Below are 19,483 nucleotides of genomic sequence, written 5' to 3'. Positions count from 1 at the left end.
ACGTTAAACCGAGATAAATGTGCTCTGCATCCAGTTTGTGCGAAGAGTGGAAGTTAAAGCACAGGACATGGAGGCACCAGCGCAATCAATTGCAATTTTTTTTCAATGGAAACAACTTACGCCATCATTTTTGCTCATTAACCCTTTAACGCATACGATCACACCGGTGTGATCAGCCTTGGCTGGTCCCTGGAGCGTACGATCACACCGGTGTGATTAGGACCTTCAGTGAGTCACGTCATCAACTGCTGAATTCAAATCTGCTTTCGCGCGTTGGCTGCCGAGCGCTTGTCATATTATCACAAATATTCAGTGTTTTCAACCATATAATGCTTATTTTAGGTTTCAGACATTTAAATACACATAAGTACTAGCAAAACCATACATTTATAGTTTGTAAAATACACGCTGATGTCTATGGAAGCAGCAATAATGATCCTTACAAATATAATCTGACAGCATGTTTTATTGATATCATATACAGATTGTGTAGATAATTTTAAAGTTTACTCTGCTCTTTTCCCAGTTTAACCGGAGACTTACTTTAACGTTTTTCGGGAAGAGAGGATGAATTTGCATGGTCTTATTCCCACAGCTCGGATTCAGCGCGAACAAACATGGCGGCGCCCATCACCCGGTATAGATCAACTAACACGGTCATTATAAAAGTATTTAAACTACCAAATAAATTTACTTGCACATATTTGAGAATCGGAATATCAGATATTTCATAATATTGTGAGTATGTTTGTGAAGTTGTGAGTATGTTTGGAGAATATACCTGTAAAATGTAAGTTATGCATTAAGGAAAACAGCACATCTCAAACACATTAAACAGCTCAAGTAGAGTCTCTGTCAGCCTCACACGCAGCCTTTTTGTCAGAGCATCTGACCGGGCGAACTACAAAACTATAAACTATACTATATCTTGCTAGTTTTTTTTTCAAGCCGTTAATATAAAGCTCGTCACATGTTTAGAACAAATTGGATTATGCACTTTCTCCGCAGTGGCTCCTCCACTATATTTTTCAGATGCGCTCGTAACAAACTACTGTATATCGATATAAACAGTATTGCCTCACCGTATCGCGTATAAAGAATCATTCGTATAAACTCGATATACCGCCCAGCCGTATTAGTAGGTAAATTGCTAAGTATTTTAACATTACATCACTTAATGAAATAAATACGGTAGCAACATTTTTTGATTTTACAGATTGAACTTAAACTCGTGGTAAAAAACAAAACAAAATTTATTTTACAGTTAAGTTCTGGCAACCACAGCTGCCAGTATTTTTTGGTAATTATTTTTATTTTTAACAGTATGGTTGCTTCCAGGTCAAAATCAAGTCCTGTATCCTCAAGTCTCGATGATATTCGGCTTTCTAGACATAGCTTGGGTCCCTCATTTTATGTAGGTATGTGGGATTATTCCACCCATTTTATGTCCAATCAATTAGAATTAAAAAAAAGAATTAAATCTCAGTGTTAGACAGCAACAATTGAGATGTTATAGAACTCTCTTTAGTGATTTATCTAAACAACAGATTTAAAAGCAGATTTTCCTTTCACAAGCATGACCATATGAAGGAAAATGACAACTTCTGTGTCATCCACTGAAGGCCGCACTGCTATTATTGGTCCCTAATGACAGAGCACCAGGAGGGGGCAGCAAAGCAGCATAATTGGTCTATTACAGCACCAGAATATATGAACTCCTCTCCAGCACCTTGTTTTATCAGCCTGTGGTTCGAGCCAGTAATTTCATCATGCAGCAGTACGGATCATCGATCATTCATTAATGAGCCGACATAAAAGCGAACGACGAATCGAAGCGCAGTGCTAAACCTGTCTGCAGCAGATGTCACTTTCACTTTGCATGTAGGTTGTTGTAACATTTAAATATTTTAGATTGTGAATCCAACTTGCATATAATGAAAATGAAATGGAAGTACAAACAACACACACTTTAACAAATGTATGTTTATGCAATTATATGTACTATTTTATATCATAATCACTTGCGATGAATAATGCACAACGTCGCGGTAGGAAATGAGAATAACAAAGTGTTTTTAATTAATTGCAACATATTGTTCATCCCAGGATAAGACTCTCACTTATCATGCAAAGAGTTCTGGCTTCACATCTTACGTAAGCTTAATTACGTAACTTAACAGAAGTTTTTCCATTAGCGGTTCAACCAGCGCATTGAGGAGTTCGGTGTGACGTGCATAAACAATATAAGTCATCTATCAGAGACGTTCAGGGGTCTCTGGGGACTGCATTGAATAGCCGCACTTGTATTGATCAGCTTGTGCTGGGATCAGAACTGTTTGGTTGCTCTGTAAAAGAGTGTTTACATTAGCTATCTTCACAATTCAGTATAAAATCATGAATATTTAGAATGTAATGTTTACATGAACTCTGCATAAAGTAATTGGTTTGATCTGCATGATTACATGTTCCAAACATTGTTGTTATTGTTAAAGGAACCAAAGTTCACCTAAAAATGACAATTTGCTGAAAACTGACTCACCCTCACCCAAGATGTTGATGAGTTTGTTTTTATCAGAACAGATCTGGAGAAATGTAGCATCACTTGCCCACCAATGGATCCTCTTCAGTGAATGGGTGCCGTCAGAATGAGAGTCCAAACAGCTGATAAAAACATCACAATAAACCACAAGTAATCCACACCACTCCAGTTAATCAATGAACATCTTGTGAAGCCAAAAGCTGCATGTTTGTAAGAAACAAATCCATCAAGATGTTTTAACTTTAAAGGGGACATATTATGCAAAAATCACTTTTATAAGGTGTTTGAACACAGTTGTGTGGCTGCAGTGTGTGAAAACAACCAGCCTATAATGTTAAAAATTAGGGGTCGACCGATATGTGTTTTTCAGGGCCGATGCCGATACCGATTATTATAGACCAAGTAGACCGATAACCGATATATTGAACCGATATATATGTCTGGTGTAAAAATGAAAATGAATGTCAAAATTAAGAATAACAAGGGCTCTGACAAAAACGGCCTTCCCTAGTGTTGGTTGCACTTCTTACTCTTGTCTTCCTCCATGCATCCATCTACAATAAGGGTAATATATAAAGAGAGAGTTAAAAGTGGGGCCACTGTATGCTTCATGATTAAGCCTATGAATACTAAATACTACAGCTAAACAGCTTGGGGAAATGTAAGTATTTGGCTTCAATAATTTACATGTTAGAAATGTATGTGTAATAGCATAATAGTAATAGTGTTGTTTTATCTCTGTATACTTCAATGTTAATGACGAATTAGAAGCTGCTGCTTGTCATTTTCCTTCACTGAATGATGTGGCCGTCGTTTGCTTGACGTACGTGTGATATCTGTGCGCATGTGCGGTGTGTGTTTGCGTGCAATCAGTCATCGCGGCAAGAGTGAAACGTTCGAAAGTGTGGTCTCACGTTACAAAACTAAGCCACATCAGTGTCAGGCACAATATATGCAGTAGTGTAATAGTGAACAAAGGAGGCAACACCTGTTATATAATGAAACATTTACTAACAAAACTCAAGCAATGCGCTGTAGCCTATTAACTATGTCTCCCGGCTCCAGCTCCAACTGCAACTCGTGAGACACATCCACCACAAATGTTGACTCAGCAGTAGAGCACTGCACTTACTCACAGTCACAAAAGTACATTATTTGTGTGTGCTTTAGTTTAATGCCTTGTCGGTTAAACATTTCATTCACGTGCTGCTTTGACGTCCGCTTATTCAGAGCACGTACACTGAAGCGTGCGTAAGTTACACTAAGGCCGGTCAAACAGCATATGATTACTTGGTTATCTTAGTTATCGTCTGATTGCGCTAATACTGTCAAAAACACAGAAGGTTTACATATAAACACAGTTAGTTATGTCTAAAGTGAAAGTAAACAGAGAGAAACAGATGTGTGCAGCTCTTAAAGGGACATAATGCTGCCGATTTTCATTAAAGGGATAGTTCACCCAAAAATGACAATTCTGCCATTATTTACCAAACCTGTATTATTTTTTATTCTTGTCCTGAACACAAAAGAAGATATTTTGAAGAATGTTGGTAACCAAACAAATGGACCAGCAACTGTTTGGTTACCAACATTCTTCAAAATATATTCTTTTGTGTTCACGACAAGAAAAAAAAATAATACATTCTTCAAAATAATTTTTATGTTTAACAGAAGAAACTTTTTTTTTTCAGGTTTAAAACAACTTGAGAGTGGGTAAATGATGACAATTTTCATTTATGGGTGAACTATTCCTTTAAATGTTAATAAAATAAAACACAAAAAGAAAAATAACTCCCAGCTCCTGACTGAAGAACTTTAATACAGTTGCTAAAGTTCAGCAGTAATAAAATAGCTTGAAATTTTCAACAGCTTTTCACATCATATCTTTTTGCACCAAATAGTATCGATAACAGTATTGATAAGTACCGGTATCGATAAGCAGTATCGGTATCGGTATCGATAAAATGTAAACGATACCCATCCCTACTTCTGACATACATAATATGGCTATTAGTAAGGTAAGGTAGGCTATATATCAAAGTACCATGGTATTACTCTCTGATACCATCACTGTACCACAGTACAGCTACAATGCTTGTTTGTAAGGGATCATGTGTGTGTGTGTGTCTCGGGGGGGATGGACGCACACTGCACCAGTAGCTGAGCGCGTGCAGCAGTCTGCATGTGTTAGCCTGAGGCGCTGTGGCCCACAGTCATCCACACAGCCATTTGCTAAAATTCATGCCTCGTTTTACAGCACCACTGCTTCACCTGACGGGTTATTGCTGCAAAATTATGTTATTGCAAATACAATATGTGAAGTTTTATAAGAATGCATAAATAATTTGCCTAATGCACGAACACACAAAAGACAGTATTCCCAAATTAGCATAAAGCCAAATGCCACCAGTGCCTAGAGATATTTCCATCATAATAGATTTTACTTTTGTTTTGACTACAAAAACCACAAGCGCAGAAAGGTCAATGCCTAGTTTGACTGACAAACCTGCAATGATTTCATTAAGAAGAGACAACTTTTAGCCAATAAAAGTCAAGAAAACAGAGCGAGCTTAAAGATTCTTCGCTAAGTCCCACCTTTAAAATGTAATTGACCAATCCTGTCGTCCACCAGATTATCCAACAAAATTTTACTCTTTTCTAATGAAAGTCAGCGCAAGTTCTATGTGTTTAAATAGCTTTAAATTGAATTTGAATGAAATTATCTAAGAAAACGGTAAAAGGTTGTGTATTTTTTCATTTTTAAAATGTACATTTTATTGTTTATTGTAACCAATTGTATATTGTAACCAAAGGGGGCGGAGCTTAGCAAAGGGTCAATATCATAGAACTGTAAAATTGCTTTCTTGTTCTCTAACACTCCCACACACACACCTTCCACATCTGATTTAGTCAGCATGCTGTAACATCTCGCAGCCTGAGGGCACTATATCTAAAAGCCCAGCACCTTGGCTGTCCTTACTAAATATTATGTTATAGAGCTGTCACGAACACGTCAAACTCGGTTGCTGATCTGAGTAATTTGATGGACAGGGCGAGATCGCTGCGTTCAGTTGTGGTATTTACGTTGTGAACGAATAAGTGTTGTGAATCTTGTGAACGAATCACTGTTGTTCACTTTCATGCAGTGACACATTATTAAAGATTTGATTATCCCAATTTTTAAATGTATGAAAATTATTATTGAATTACATGTTTAAAAAATGCTTAACACTTCCAGAGTCTCTTAGTAGATCTGTATCATGCCAATTTTTAAAAAGGACAATACGACTTGTTTCGGTCATGAATGATTCTGTGTTTTAGAATAAATTTTTAAGCAAATGATTCAATGATTCGTGAGAGACAGAAAGTGTCACTGAATGAATCTCAAAAGAGTCGACTCACTGGAATGAATCAAATCCCCGCTATTAATTTCCTGGCCGTATTCTGGCTTTCACTAAACACTGCAGTGACAATCACATCCATTAGTATATCAAACAAACCCAAACCGCAGAGCTTCCCTTTTGTTATTGTGAATGAACATATGTAGTGTCCAAAGCAGCTGGCGTGACTGAGGAATTGTATTTCTGCATTGCCCATGTTAAGCATTCAGAGTTTACGAAGCCATTACATGAGGAGTGATTGATGTGACAGCAAAGATGCTGTTAAATCAAAGCTGTGTCGGCGCAAAAAAGAGAAGGTACGGATGGATAGGTAAAAAGAGAGAGAGAGAGCATGATACTACCACACCTTTACTACGCAGTTTGAAATGCAGCTGTACGAAAACCGGAAGTGATAAAAAAAAAAAAACGTGTTTAGAAATGCTTTTTAAGCTTGGTCAAATATGACCAATTCAAACAGCTTGCTCACGATTCCTTCAGTGCAGCATCACTGACGACAGATCAATAGTTTCATTAATATTGAACCTGGCACATGTACAGTCTGAGAATCACTGCCTTATGACAAACATGTTACGTGGCCATTTTGATTGTATGTAGTGTTTCACCAATACAGGCCTTTTAAAGGCTGGTCTCAATATCTAGAGAACAGGGTGGGCATTAAAATAAAATAAAATAAAATAAAATACGAACAATTTTCAGGTTGGGCAACGGAAAATAAAATGAAATAAAATATTAACACTTACTCTAGGATGGGCAATGGAAATAAAATAAAATAAAGATAATTAATAAAATAAAATTAAAAATAATAAAATAAAATAAAGATAATGATTATCACCTATTTTACACAATATTTACTCAAAATGCACAAAAGAAAAGCCAACAAAAATGTAAATTATTCATTGTTTGACGGTGCTATCTTTTTATTTTGAAACTAACACAAGGGGAAACTACAACAGGCGATGACCATAATCTCAAATAAATCATCTGACATTCAATATATCAGCCAGTCGCTATGTTTATTCATTCTCAGAAGTGTGTGCTTACACACATATAGCTAACTGTACTGTTTATATCTTGACTATGCAACCTGCTGACCCTGCTGCAATAACGCTATCCTATTGTGGCTTTTATGAAAGTAATGATATCAGCTTATTAAGAAAGAAAAGAACACATTTAAAGCGTGCCAACGGTCATTTCAACCATGTTGATTAGGAGAACCACAGGGAGACCCTTACGCTTTATGTGAACGCATCCCAATTTCAGCAAGACACGATTACAGCAGGCAAAGACCATTCAATTTCATGAACCATCAAGCAGATATCCACTTTTAAAAACATACGGCACTCTAGAGAGCGAGAGATATAGATAGAAAAATAAGAGGTTCGGGTATGTCACTGATACTCCAAATAAGAAAAATCAGTAAATACAAAAAGATGAACTAAAATCAACGTCCCCAAGCTCATGACGAGCGAGATGTTCTTTATAATAACAGCACATTTGTTGAGTTATGAGTCCTGATACTGCGTCATTATTACCCAAGTCCTATCCATTACTGTAAAACAAAAAAAAGGGACAATGTTCTTCTTCAAACATTACCGGCCCCTGTACAGCAGCAAGGGAGCATGATTTATTACAGGAAGGGGAAACGGTTTCACTCCACTGAACAGCCTCCACACATAACCCTCACAAAAGTGTGTGTATGTGTGTGTGTGAATGTGTCCAATGCGGCGATGCCTCCTCTGTCTCACCTCTGCTTTGAGTAGAGTGAGGTCTTCTTTGAATCTAAACGAGTGCCGTTATTATGTGGTGCTTTCAAGGACTCACCCGAAGCACTTAGCCGAATCATTGCGGCCCAGGGCACCTCCCAGTCATCTATCTGTCTGCATTTGTCTTACTCCAGTGCTATTCACCTGGTCGCCACTGCAATCAATGAGATTACCTCTTAAATTGGCTTTTCCTGTTATCGGTCCTGCCGGGATGTCTTTGAGAAGTGCAGGTGCACGCAAGAATGAACACAACACACAATGCTCGACTTTTGCAACTGACCTCAACGGAGTTCGTTTCACACGCATAATAAAATGTTAAATGAGAAAAACAAGACGATGCAGTTCACTTCCCCTAAACATCAAGGTAATCAGGTTTATAACATCCTTCGCCAGCAGACAGGGCGAGTAAATCTGCGCCTGTTGTCGGCAGAACAGCTTGATCAGCAAAAAGATGGCACGGTCAGCAGCCGCACGGCCAGTAACGAGCTCTCCGCTGGACGCCAACCCTAAATAGTCTGCAAAACAGCTTATACTATCAACTCAATCAATTCAAGAGAACGCTGTAGTGTTTCAATGCACATAAACCATTAAAAAAAACTTGGCATAACAACATTAAAAAGTGCACAAACAGCTGCGGTTGTGTTTTATGATCATGCATACTCAATCTACAAAGCCAGCAGTGACGTGTCAGACCGCATCTCTGAGTTATCAAGAGATGCATATTGTGTGTACAAATTATGAGACTCTCAAGTTCTATTCTACGCACATCGGCCACTATTATGTAATGTGATACTGCAGCACTAGGACGCTACGCACTCGCACTCTCATGCGCGCTGAGAAAGTTCCACTCGCTGACAAAGATCTTCCTCTCTCCCCTCTCTGCCATATGCCGCCTCTCCCTGATTTTTTATTATAATGACTGAAGGACTATATTCAGACTCCTGTCTATGCATTAAAATGTTAAACTGCATTGTATAAAAGGCATGCTTTATCATAAAAGGGGATACTGTACTTACCTCTGTACCGTGTGTATCCTCACTGGAGATGTACTGCACCAAGAGGAGGGTGGTGATGCAGAGGGGGGTTGAGGAAAGAAACTTCGCAGCGCAGGCAGGGCACTTGGAGAGCTTAGGGGGAAAAAAAGAAAAGTGACAACAATCAGGACTTTTGGTTTATCCTCTTCTGATTGTGTTGGAAATATTAGAACTGTGCAAATACACACACACCCCTGATGTCTTCCTCTACGCACCCCCACGCTCACACAAGCATGCACACTCACACACACACAATAGCTAGGATCGGGACAGATGTAGAGATGCTCTCATGCACACACACACATTTGTAGTCTCACACCCTGCAATCGTTGCTCAGCACCACAGCCCCTGGTGTTTCACTGCTGTATTTCCCGGTACTGAGCTGTCATTGGTTCAGTCAAGGCTCAATAAAAACTCCTCCCATTTCCAATCGGGTGAGGAAGGCACAATCTGAAACCCATCCCACCCCTCCTGCTTTTAAAAACCTACACCAGCTACATGGAGAATGCTGAGCTGTGAAAATCGGGCAGCTTGGAGTGAGATGAGAAGAGGGGAGGAGAACGCGAGAGGGCGGGGCCAGAGAGAGAGAGAGAGAGAGAGAGAGAGAGAGAGAGAGAGAGAGAGAGAGAGACGCAGTAACCAATCAATGAGCTGCATAGAGAAGCGCTGATGAATCTTCAGCGTAATAACATGAGACATTACATATTTAATGCAAAACTGTACTGAATGTGAATGAATAAAGAGAGCGTGATAATGACAATAAATATTTGTCGATTGTACTGTCCTAAAACAATACAAAAAATACAAGGCGACCAGTGTGGACAGATTCAGAAAAATCCATTGAGCTGATTCTTTTTAGTCAACAGAAAACGCGACCAAAACAGTCCGCTTCAAGAGACTATTAGCCGTTTATTATTATTATTATTAAAGGATAGTTCAATAAGACCGAGTTGCCGGTTTGAGTAAGTCTGAAGAATACTTAAGTAAACTGAATCAAAGTTCAACATCTGACCTGATGAAGAGCAAGATGTCCAGGTTTGTGTCACTGCATTACCGATATATCATTACTGACTGGCTGTTCACATCACAAAATCATTTATATATAACGTTATATATATATATATATATATATATAAAACATTGCTAGTGAAGTGCAGCAAAAACAATATTTCTGTAGGAATCGATCAATCGGGATCGCAGCTTAGAGACAAAAACATATAGTTTCTAAACAGAACCGAAATATAATCTTATAAAAGTCCAAATGATATGGTTTTGCGTCATTTACCGGATTATTTTTATGTTCTTAGATAAAAAAAAACAATACTTACAGCTCAAAAAGCACCTTCTTCAGAAAGACCAGCCGTCAAAATAACCGTTATGTTTAAAAGACTGAGGCTGCGTCTGAAATCGCATACTGCAGAAGGAGGTACCACATTTGAATTTGAACGTACTTTCCGACCGTTAAAAAAGTACGTTCTATATAGTATGAAATTCAGACATACTACCCGCGTCGCATACTGTTTTTCGCATACTATACAGTAGGGAAGTATGCGATTTCGGACGCACCCTGAGATTCCCGCTTGTGCAGACCGCTCGTGTCAGTGACAGTTACATGTGATAACCTTCACCACACAAAGAAAATTCCATCTTTTTCGCATGTTTAACAAGCCCAATGTTCACAAGTGTGTTTATTTTAGAGAATCGACTCGTTTTTAAGGAACTGATTCATAAAAGCAACTGTTCGTACGAATCGCTTTACGGATCCGTTTGAAACAACTCTTCACGAATCTTCGAATCAGTATTTCGGAGCTGATCGAACACGTGATGGAGGCTAGTTCGTTACAGTTCGTTACTGTTCGCTACTGTTTGTTACAGTTCGTTACAGTTTGTTACAGTTAGTTACTGTTCGCTACTGTTCGTTACAGTTCGTTACTGTTCGTTACCGTTCGTTACAGTTCGTTACTGTTTGTTACAGTTAGTTACTGTTCGCTACTGTTCGTTACAGTTCGTTACTGTTCGTTACCGTTCGTTACAGTTCGCTACTGTTCGTTACAGTTCGTTACTGTTTGTTACTCTTCGTTACTGTTCGTTACAGTTCGTTACTGTTCGTTACAGTTCGCTACTGTTCGTTACAGCTCGTTACTGTTCGTTACAGTTCGCTACTGTTCGTTACAGCTCGTTACTGTTCGTTACTGTTCGTTACTGTTCGATACGGTTCACTACTGTTCGTTACAGCTCATTGCAGTTTGTTACTCTTCGTTACAGAAACGTTCTGAAATGGTTTGATAGTATAGAGTAGTTGATTTCAAGTGAACCCTTGAACCAGTCAGTTTATTAGCAATTTAAATTCATAAAAGTTGAGTAAAAGTTTAAATAATATTCTTTAAAAATAAATAAGGGCTACAAAGTGATAAAATACTACTTTTTTTAATACTATTTTAATTTTGTGTTCTCATTGTATTTGCACAACTTCAACCAGCAGACGTCTTCTTCAGCATAGCAACAAGACATGCTTCTCCCACCGCAAATTTAGCGAAAACAAGGATTCTTTTATTGTGAACTGTACATATTTAACCAGCAAGCCAGGGAAGGTTATTTGGCACTATAGGGTGAAGTCAGCTAAAATGGGCTATCAGGTAAAATGGGCCAAATAAGGTTGTAGCATCATATCTCTTTAAAATTTTACAGAAAATTACAATAACTGATATTGCATTGTTGCTTCAACACTGTTGACATGTAACAATAATTTTTATTGGTCTGAGTTTTTAAAGCGGGCAGGGCAGAGTGTTACATGAAGGTCGTCAGAGAAATTGTAAGGTAACTGAGCCTGACATAGAAAATTTCATTAATCACTAATAAGGGGTCTAAAGCAATTATAAGTAAGCTTACCAACAAAGCAAAGGTTTATGAACAATGTTTTTACATGCTCTTTCAAATAAAAAAAGTTTAATTTATAAAAGAAGCATTGATTTTTGTGAAAAAGGTAATTTTAGGTTGAGATGGCTGGTTAAGCTAAAATGAACAGAAATTGAGGGTGAAAATAGGTTTGTAGGTAAATATGTATCCATACAAAATCTTAAAATGCATTGCAGAAAGTATGGCAGGAGGACAAGCAAAGAAAGGTAACAGAGAGAAGAGAAAGGGAAAGAAAAGTAGATGTCAGTAAAATGGTCTACATACACACACACACACTTTTACACAGAACCTGAGGGTGAAAATAGGTTTATAGGCCTACTGTAGATATATATCCATACAAAATCTTAAGAGTCTTTAAAAAAACAAAACAAGCATACACACATACATGCACACACACAAAAGGCACCAATGCACAGAAACACACACCTATACAACATAATCAGTTCATTTTTAATTGCATTGTTTAATTAAATATTCATTCAACTTTCTATTTAATGAAATACATTTATGGTGTTGCTATGGCACACTAAAGACAATAGTGTCAATTTACTGTTAAAGTAAAATGATTTAAGCTGAAATTACCTGTGTTGTTCTCTTTTTATATTGGCCCATTTTACCTTAATGTTGTGCCGTGGTTCAAGAAGGTACCTGCTGATACTTTAACTCTCATCATTTTAAAACTTTTATACTTTTTCACATTTAAAAAATATAAATATATTTAAGAGACCCATGCTAATTTATAAGAATATCATTAGATCTCATGCATAGCTTATTTGATGGTATTATACGTCATTTATCAAAAAGTGGCCTATTTTAGCTGACTTCACCCTACTTAACACTGACAGTAACATGTCAGCTATCCAACTTACTAATCAGTAGACAATACATAAAATATAAGGATATGCCCTATTGACTTATGGTGCTTCATTGATCACTGTTAAATGCATAAAATATTAATTTATGAGGTAATAATTCATAACCATTCACCAAGTAATTATTTTACTTTTTTTTTTAAAGCTGGCAAAATATCCAGTCCCAGAACTGAGTGTCTTAAAGATGGCAGCCTCCATTTTGCATACTTTTGCATGTCTGCAGTAAATATAATATCTCTTTGGCCCTGCTCTGATTCCAGCCTGCTGCGCTCCAGCAGCATGTAACTTAATGTGCTCTATGTAAATTATTAAAGACTGATGGGACGTGGTGTAGAACTCACTCTCCAGCAGAGCAATCCATCCACACACTCCAGAAGCAGTTCACAGTCACCATATCTTACACTGTCAGACCGACTCTCACCGTCTCTGTCTAATGAACTGTGCTGTGTTTGCTCCCTACAAACTCATGTAGTTTCATTATATAATTCTAGAAGGTGCTGGTTAGCCGTGCTGTATGATATTTAAACAGATCAGCCGAATGATTTCAGTCCCCCTCCCCCTTTAGTATATCTCCATTTGCAGCCTGGTGCCTCAATACTAATTAAATGGGTTTGATGGAGTCCAATCCATCAACATCTAAAATCGATTAAATAAAGTCAGGCCTTTGGCCAGAGGGGTCGAGCCGCTGCGCCTGGATTCTTTCCACATGATTGCGAATTCCTTCAGATTGGAAAAACAAACTGCAAACCTGAAGTTACACAGTATGTGTGCTTCTACCATTTCAGGGATTTTTACATGTGTTAGTGCAATGTTGATATCTAGAATTAACTTGAAAGAAACCAAACTAATGCTCTATAGTAGATCTAAAGTTCATTCCATTTACTGCATCGTTTTTATTCCTTTACATATCTGTGTTTTTGTCAGGTATACATAAATTTGGCAATGTAATAATCTACATAGAGTCCTGTAGAGTGTCAGCTGGGTTTTATGAATGTCAAACGGGTGTAGCGGACCGGCTCTATGATTGGATTTATTATTATTGAGGCAGCAGTAGAGTCTTCCGGGCTGTGGCAGATGTCCAAGTCATCCTGTTTCTGTGCCTGCAGAGCTCTCCTTTGGCAAAGTGGGATGCAGCTTTTGGCCAGCTAGCGCTATATATTTGACTGGAGAAAACTCAGGCTGCATGACAGAGCAAGAATTCCTTGGATGCATTAAGAAAATTTACAGTGCTTCCGGTGCTTAATTTAAACGTAAAAATACTGTGGAGTGCCAAAGGAAAGATGCGTGCTATTACAGTTTTGTGTGTTTAATTATGATTTGACAAATCTAACTGTTATTGTACAAACTGTGGCTAAATCTTAAGTACTAAAATTACTAATATTAAAACAGAAATAAATAAATTAGAGCTAAATAATTTTTTTAAAATATATTTAAAAAACTAATACAAATGATAAAAACATAAACTTACTAAAACTTAAAAAATATAAGTTATTTATTAAATAAAAAACAAAATATTAAATAAAAAACTCACACACTAAAAAACCCTTTATAACTTTAAAAAACTATCTTAAATAAAATGTCAGCTAATAAAATAAGCTGAACTACTAAAATGACTAAAACTGAAATCAAAATATAAAAAAAAAAAAAAAAATATTGACAAAATTACTAAAACTGAAACTAAAAATAAAACACATTTGTCGGCCCCATATACATCATCAAGGATGTCTCATTTTAAAAAAGTAACCAACGTAAAGCTGACTTATTTCTTGTGAGGCATAATTTATTGTCATTTCTTTCTTACTTTGGAATGTAAAGGAAAGACACATCCTCAGTGAAATATGCGGCCAACAAATGCAACTTCCGGAGGGTGCAGCCTTCAAAATAAGAGACAGTAAATATAAGCCACCCAAATCAACTTTACAACTGCCTTGAAGCTGCCTAGTTTTCTTCCAGAGCACTTTATGCAACTTCCCTTTCCAGTTCTCAAGTTAGGTCTTGACTAAGACTTTCTCTCATTACAAAACACCATTGATAGGCTGTTTATGCAAAGCATATTCTAGAAATATATGTCAGTCTGTTGTCAGCAAGCCTCAATGAAATGTCATCACGCTTTGTGCTCTCAAATTCAGTTGAGTGCTGTCTGTGCTTCTCTATACCATCAGATCTTATTGTAGTAGACAGAACATCCATTGAGCATCATTTGTTTGTCCAGCTGCGATGCCACAATAGTCATGCTGCAGGAATAATAAGCACCATAAACCTGATACAATACAGCCGGCTCCATCATTCATCTCTGTGAGGAATGCTGCATATGTTATCAGATTACAGTACATCACAGACGGATTGCTTTGCAAACTAGATGTGTATCCTGGTTTTGCATTTGCAAGGTTGTGGATGTTAAAGATTAGAGAATTTATGATGACGTTACTGATAATTAAACAGATAAGTCTTATTTTCTTAAATTGAATTGTGGCAAACATCATATTCACTCTGCAGCACAGCATTTCTTTACATCACTTGCTCACCAATGGATGCTCTGCAGTGAATGGGTGCCGTCAGAATGAGAGTTCAAACAGCTGATAAATACATCACAAGTAATCCACATCCCTCCAGTCCATCAGTTAATGTCTTGAGAAGACAAAAGCTGCATGTGTGAAAGAAACTAATTCGCCACTGAGGTGTTTTTAACTTTAAACTGTTGCTTCCAGCTAAAATATGAGTCTATAATCCATAATAATGCTTCCTCCAGTGAAAAAGTCATCTAATCTGAATCAGGAGAGAAATATGCACAGCTCAAGCAACAGTTCTAAACAAATATGTAGGTGGATTTTAATGTGAGAGGACAGCAGGAGTTATAGCGTTAATGGAATATGAACTTGGATTTTAGCCGCAAGCAATGGTTTGAAGTTCCAAACATCTAAATGTTGGATTTGTTTCCTACAGACACGCAGCTTTTGGCTTCTCAAGATGTTAACTGATGGACTGGAGTGGTGTGGATTATTGTGATGTTTTTATCAGCTGTTTGGACTCTCATTCTGACGGCACCCATTCACTGCAGAGGATCCATTGATGAGCAAGTGATTCAATGCTCAATTTTTCCAAATCCGATGAAGAAACAAACTCATCTACATCTTGGATGGCCTGAGAGGGAATACATTTTCATTTTTGGATGAACTATTTATATGCAAATCAAGGTGCTAGCGACTTTTTTTCTTCAGATTTTTATGCAGATCTTGTTTTCTTACTTGATTCCCTTCGGATTGATACCAAATCATGCAATGTCCAATAGCAATCCTGCAGCATTCCTTCAGGATTTCTTGACCAGATCCCTTCCTGTTTCAGATTCAGGTCCCAGTCTCTGGGCTCAAATTGGCATTTCTTCAAATTTTTGCAATCCTGTGTAGAAAATAACCATCTCAACAGACTGTGTGACCTCAAACCCAGCAGAGTCATATGGCACAAGCAGCTGTGAAAATCCACAGATGAAGTCACAGCCATATCATCCTGCTGCCCAAGACTGGTTGCCCACTGAAGCTGAGCTGGTCAGTACCTGGATGGGAGACCTCCGGTGAAAACTAGGTTGCTGTTGGAAGAGCTGTTAGTGAGGCTAGCAGGGGGTGCTCACCCTGTGGTCTGTGTGGGTCCTAACGCCCCAGTATAGTGACGGGGACACTATACTGCCAAAAAGCACCGTCTTTCAGATGAGACGTTAAACCGAGGTCCTGACTTTCTGTGGTCATTAAAAATCCCATGGCACTTCTCGTAAAGAGTAGGGGTGTAACCCCGGTATCCTGGCCAAATTCCCTCTACTGGCCCTTGTCTATCATGGCCTCCTAATAATCCCCATACACTTGATTGGCTCTATGACTCTCTCTCCTCTCCACCTGTAGCTGGTGTGTGGTGAGCGCACTGGCGCCGTTGTAGTGTGGCTGCCGTCGCATCATCCAAGTGGATGCTGCACACTGGTGGTGGTTGAGGAGAGACCCCCCACATGATTGTAAAGCGCTTTGGGTGTACAGCAATACACAATAAAGCGCTATATAAATGCATCATTTATTCATTCAAGTCAGCTTCAGATTCAATCAAACTTCTGAGTATCTTAGGCTGAAAAGAAAGTTCTAAGTTCAGTCCACACTGAATAAGTCAAGTGGTTGTGTGGGTTTGGAGGTAAAGCCAGCGCTGTGATGGATTCTGGTGGTGTTTTGAATCTAGTACAGTCTTTATGTTATTCAAACTGTTATTCAATGACTGAGTCATGATAAAGGTCGATCAACAAAATTAAATAAAGCTTTGAGTTGAGGATGCATTAAATTGATCAAAAGTGACAGTAAAGACTTTTCAGTTGTTGATAAATAAATGCTGTTCTTTTGAAAGAATGCTAAATGAAACATCACAGTTTCTACAAAAATATGGAGCAGCGCTGAAGGATCATGTGACACTATAAAGACTGGAGAAATGATACTGAAAATTCAGCTTTGCATGACAGGAATAAATGACATTTTACAACATATTCAAATAAAAAAACAGCTGTTTTATATTTTAGTAATATTTTACAATATTACTGCCTTGATGAGCATAAGGAACTTCTTTCAAAACATTTTTAAAAAATCTTAAACTTTTGATTGCTAGTGTACCTTGAGATACACAGTGTTATCTTGTAAGGGTATCAGACATGTACAGGTCCTTCTCAAAAAATTAGCATATTGTGATAAAGTTCATTATTTTCTGTAATGTACTGATAAACATTAGACTTTCATATATTTTAGATTCATTACAACACAACTGAAGTAGTTCAAGCCTTTTATTGTTTTAATATTGATGATTTTGGCATACAGCTCTTGAAAACCCAAAATTCCTATCTCAAAAAATTAGCATACCATGAAAAGGTTCTCTAAACGAGCTATTAACCTAATCATCTGAATCAACTAATTAACTCTAAACACCTGCAAAAGATTCCTGAGGCTTTTAAAAACTCCCAGCCTGGTTCATTACTCAAAACCGCAATCATGGGTAAGACTGCCGACCTGACTGCTGTCCAGAAGGCCATCATTGACACCCTCAAGCAAGAGGGTAAGACACAGAAAGAAATTTCTGAACGAATAGGCTGTTCCCAGAGTGCTGTATCAAGGCACCTCTGTGGGAAGTCTGTGGGAAGGAAAAAGTGTGGCAGAAAACGCAGCACAACGAGAAGAGGTGACCGGACCCTGAGGAAGATTGTGGAGAAGGACCGATTCCAGACCTTGGGGGACCTGCGGAAGCAGTGGACTGAGTCTGGAGTAGAAACATCCAGAGCCACCGTGTACAGGCGTGTGCAGGAAATGGGCTACAGGTGCCGCATTCCCCAGGTCAAGCCACTTTTGAACCAGAAACAGCGGCAGAAGCGCCTGACCTGGGCTACAGAGAAGCAGCACTGGACCGTTGCTCAGTGGTCCAAAGTACTTTTTTCGGATGAAAGCAAATTTTGCATGTCTTTCGGAAATCAAGGTGCCAGAGTCTGGAGGAAGACTGGGGAGAGGGAAATGCCAAAATGCCTGAAGTCCAGTGTCAAGTACCCACAGTCAGTGATGCTGGTGTTGGTCCACTGTGTTTTATCAAGGGCAGGGTCAATGCAGCTAGCTATCAGGAGATTTTGGAGCACTTTATGCTTCCATCTGCTGAAAAGCTTTATGGAGATGAAGATTTCATTTTTCAGCACGACCTGGCACCTGCTCACAGTGCCAAAACCACTGGTAAATGGTTTACTGACCATGGTATTACTGTGCTCAATTGGCCTGCCAACTCTCCTGACCTGAACCCCATAGAGAATCTGTGGGATATTGTGAAGAGAAAGTTGAGAGACGCAAGACCCAACACTCTGGATGAGCTTAAGTATTGAGTGCATAACTGAACATAATTATTTGAAGGTTGACTTTTTTTTTTTTTTGTATTAAAAACACTTTTCTTTTATTGGTCAGATGAAATATGCTAATTTTTTGAGATAGGAATTTTGGGTTTTCATGAGCTGTATGCCAAAATCATCAATATTAAAACAATAAAAGGCTTGAACTACTTCAGTTGTGTTGTAATGAATCTAAAATATATGAAAGTCTAATGTTTATCAGTACATTACAGAAAATAATGAACTTTATCACAATATGCTAATTTTTTGAGAAGGACCTGTATATGGTACTTCAAGGATGTGTAGCATACTTTGGACCCAGCTTTCATTAAGAAGTGGCCTTGTTCACAATCATGATTGAGCTTTAAACTGTTATTGGTGTTACATGGAGACAAGCTGTATATGAATGGTTTGGACACGCAAGGTCAGCAGAGGGAGCTGTTGTAATGTCCACTGACTGTCCCAAAGACGTTATAAGCTGATACAATTCAAAGACTGTTCCAGATTTACTTGGCCATGTTAAGGCAGCATTCATTGCATCTTCATGAAGAAAGCAATCCCAGAATGCAGTTCTGTGAAAAATGTTTTATAAATAGTGGGCAAATAAATTGGAGATGTTGATTTTCTCCCACTTTTTCAGTATTTGGTAGGCTGGAATCAGTATTTGTTATGCTTTGGTATATCACTTGCTGTATATAATATTAATTAGAGTATTTTGCCTTTTGTCTAGCAACATGCTAATGCCAGACTTTATTGTGTTGTCTGTGTAGACAGTAGACAGCCAGGGTTTGGAACAGAGCCAGAGTGTTTTATTACCACAGATCTGGCCTGACCCTGGCCTTGTTTCTTTGCTCTGAATATCTGCTGACTATTTTGATAGCTAAATTCGGGTTAAAAACAGCAAAGGTGCTGCCATCTACTGTTTAGAAATACACACATCTCAACAGTGCATACATGGCAAACACATTGCATTTATAATCAGCATATTTTTATTTTATTAGTAAAATAAATATCAAAATTTAAATATAAACATCCATATTGAATTACAAAAATCTTGTCTTTAAAACAAGATTGACTGAA

The 19,483-nt window shown here is 38.0% G+C and overlaps 1 protein-coding gene across 4 annotated transcripts in view; it reads right to left on the bottom strand.

Annotated features, from left to right (window-relative positions):
- LOC306879585 (synaptotagmin-2-like) overlaps window positions 1-10,208 on the bottom strand; it is a 50,167-nt gene extending 39,959 nt beyond the window's left edge. The window contains exons 1-3 of one of the 4 annotated variants that reach the window (XM_079432639.1): window positions 10,066-10,148; window positions 8,720-8,830; window positions 2,546-2,661 (exon numbers count right to left, since the gene is read on the bottom strand). The gene's annotated coding sequence lies outside the window, so the exon portion shown is untranslated. Of the gene's footprint in view, window positions 1-2,545; window positions 2,662-8,719; window positions 8,831-8,929; window positions 9,053-10,065 lie in introns of those variants that run through there. The other 3 variants (XM_079432638.1, XM_079432640.1, XM_079432641.1) reach the window with 3 other exon arrangements.
- Window positions 10,209-19,483: the final 9,275 nt, after the last annotated feature.

The sequence above is a fragment of the Barbus barbus genome, assembly GCF_936440315.1.
Source record: "Barbus barbus genome assembly, chromosome: 13".
In the NCBI taxonomy this organism is placed as follows: Eukaryota; Metazoa; Chordata; class Actinopteri; order Cypriniformes; family Cyprinidae; genus Barbus; species Barbus barbus.
The sequence above is the reverse complement of the archived record's forward strand: the minus strand, read 5'-3'. Positions and strand labels throughout refer to the sequence as shown.